Genomic DNA, 2,827 nt, shown 5'->3' on the forward strand with positions numbered 1-2,827 from the left:
GCTACTTTATTGAATTTATTTGTTCTAATAGGTTTTTTGTTTGGAAACTTTAATTTTCTACATATAAGATCATATCATTGTTTTACTTCTTCTTCTTCAATTTGGTTTTATTTCTTTGAAATGCCTTTTATTTCATTTTCTTGCCTAATTGCTCTGACTAGGACTTCCAGCACTGTGTCGAATAGAAGTTTGGGGCATTTTCAGCTATTATGTCTCCAAATATTCTCTCTGCTCCTTTCTCTCCCTTTTCTCTTTCTGGAACTCCACAACATGTATTTGTTCCTTTTCATATTGTCCCATGGGTTTGGGGGCTCTATTCATTTTTTTTCTATTTTTTTATTTCTGTTCCTCATAGTGAACAATTTCCATTATCAGATCTTCAAGTTCACTGATTCTTTTTTTCTTCCGGTTCAAATCTGTCTTTGATTCCTTTGAGTGAATGTTTTATTACAATTACTTCAGTTATTGTACCCTTCAGCTCCAGACTTTCTTCTTGGTTTACTTTTAGGTTTTCTATCTGTTAATATTTCCATTTCATTTCCATATTGTTTTCTTGACATTCTCTATTTTCCTTTAGTCATTTGAACATCTTTGAGATAATCCTTTTAGTCTTTTTCAGAGATAGTTTGTGGATTTCTTTTTTATCTTCGAATGGGCCATATTTATCTATTTCTTTGTTTGCATTGTGATTTGCTATTGTTGTTGTTGTTGTTGTTGGCTTCTCTGAGCTGAAAATCAGCCTGAAGTAAGAATTTAAGGCTTTCTTGGGTCTTTATTGTGTCTGTGCCTTCTCCCAAACCTAACTCCCAGACCTCCCCGTGGTGACTTAATTTCCCCTATACGTGCAGTTGCTCCTAAACATCCTAGTCTTCAATATTTTGTTCCCAAGGTGGGGGGGGGGAGAAAAGTGAGGGGTTAAAAATAAAAGGTAAAGCTCCTTAAGCCCTGTGGTAGTCACTTCAGCCAGAAAAAGAGTCCTATACCATTAGCGGCTTACAGCTATAATGACCACAGTGTCTTTGCCTGAATCCCTGTGGTCAGACACAGAGGTCAGCAATCAGCATAGACCCTTGGTATTTGGAAGACTGGGTCCCTTATCCAACCAGCATCTGCAGATGTGTGCAGTCTGCTCCATGAACACACCCACAACTGCCCGCCATGGGCCTAACAGGCAGGGAGCAGCCACTGTGCTAAGGGCTGAACTGGGCCAAACTTAACTTCGATTTACCATCCAAGCCTTCCCCCAGAAGTCCCCAGCCTTCCATTGATTCCACAGTTCCAAAATAGTTACATCCTACTGCTCTGCCAGTGCAAATGTTATCAAGGCAGGAGATAGATTTCTGGTTCTTCTGGCTCCACAGCTTCCAAGTTTGTTTTTATTGGACATGTTAGGTCTTACTTAGGGATAACATTTTTAGAGTAATTCATGCCTTGCCTACATGGGACACATGAGCCTGGAGTTGATCCAAAGTGGAACCATCCACCATGTCCCAGAAGAGTATCTGCTTCCTGTTTCCCAGCTGACTCTAGGGCACGTGGTTTGGGAGGCAGTGGGACTGAGAGGGATAATTACCATCCCCATGCTCCCTGGGGTTGATGGGGAAAGGCACAGAGCATCAGTGCAGTGTGCCACAAGACAGCCCAGAAAGGGGAAGAGAAGGGAGCACAGGACAGCTTCTGAGGCAAAGCTGATTTCAAAACTGGAAGGGACGTCTCACACACAATGGCTGCCATGTGGCAGAAAAGTCCTGAGTTTAAGCAAAAAGATGCCCTGGGAAAGATGGGGCCAACTTCCTGGACTCTCCCCTCACCAGCCCCCTCGGAATCTTTGCCCAAAAACTGGCACATGGCCCAGTCTTCCTCAGACAACACCTAAGATCTGGGTTCTTGGTCTTGTTTGTTGTAGATGTTGTTGTTTTACCGCAAAGCAAACTCAGATATTTCAGAACCTGATAAGTAATGGCTTGTCATTTCAGTTTTAGTGAAAATATTCAAAATGCTTTCCCAAGGCATGTCGATACATCCCTGTAATCCCAGCACCCAGGAGGCTGAGGTGGGAGCATAGTGAGTTCAAGGTCAGCCTGAACTACATAGTGAGACTCTGGCTCAAAACAAACAAACAAAATACTTTCCTCAACTTTTTATCTTGAAATTCCAAGCCATTAGAATGAAAAAATTAGTACAATAAATGTCCAAATATCGTTGACTCCGATTCACTAAGTATCATTTGTCACATTGACTTGTTTTTTACTGAAACTCATGGAATGTAAATCACATTCTTTGAAATAGGTATGTATGTTTTAACAATATTTTGCTATACAATGACAGTATCATGAACAGAAAATTAATATTAATGTAATAGGTATATAGTCCATATTTAAATTTTCTCAGATATCTTCAACAATATCCTTATAGCTTCCTTTCAAATCCAGAACCATTCTGGAATCACATAGTGCATTTGATTTTCCTGTCTCTCTAATCTTCTATTTTTTTAAAAATATGGAACGCTCTACGAATTTGTGTGTCACCCTTGCTCAGGGGCCATGCTAATCTTCTCTGTATCATTCCAATTTTAGTATATGTGCTGCTGAAGCCAGCACTAATCTTCTATTTAAAACAATCTCCTGCCACTTTTTGTCTGTTGTGATATCATTTTGAAGGGTCCACACCAGCTTTTTTGTACAGTATACCTCAACTACACTCATGCTGCTCTTTTCATTCATAACAAGATTCCACTTGGAACACTGCAGAAGTAAGGCTGTAGCCTTCTCAGGGATCACATCAGTGGTCACATAGTGTCACCTTGACCCATGGTTGAGAATGTTAA

At 40.3% G+C, this 2,827-nt stretch overlaps 1 non-coding gene across 1 annotated transcript; it reads right to left on the minus strand.

Moving 5' to 3' along the window:
* Positions 1–2,493: 2,493 nt before the first annotated feature.
* Positions 2,494–2,600, minus strand: LOC147824661 (U6 spliceosomal RNA). Its single transcript, XR_015442099.1, has one exon. It is a non-coding gene; the product is annotated as a U6 spliceosomal RNA (small nuclear RNA).
* Positions 2,601–2,827: the final 227 nt, after the last annotated feature.

Source organism: Heterocephalus glaber, unplaced genomic scaffold, assembly GCF_053883595.1.
Source record: "Heterocephalus glaber isolate CG9 unplaced genomic scaffold, H.glaber_assembly_v1.0 deba00001532, whole genome shotgun sequence".
Classification (NCBI taxonomy): Eukaryota; Metazoa; Chordata; class Mammalia; order Rodentia; family Bathyergidae; genus Heterocephalus; species Heterocephalus glaber.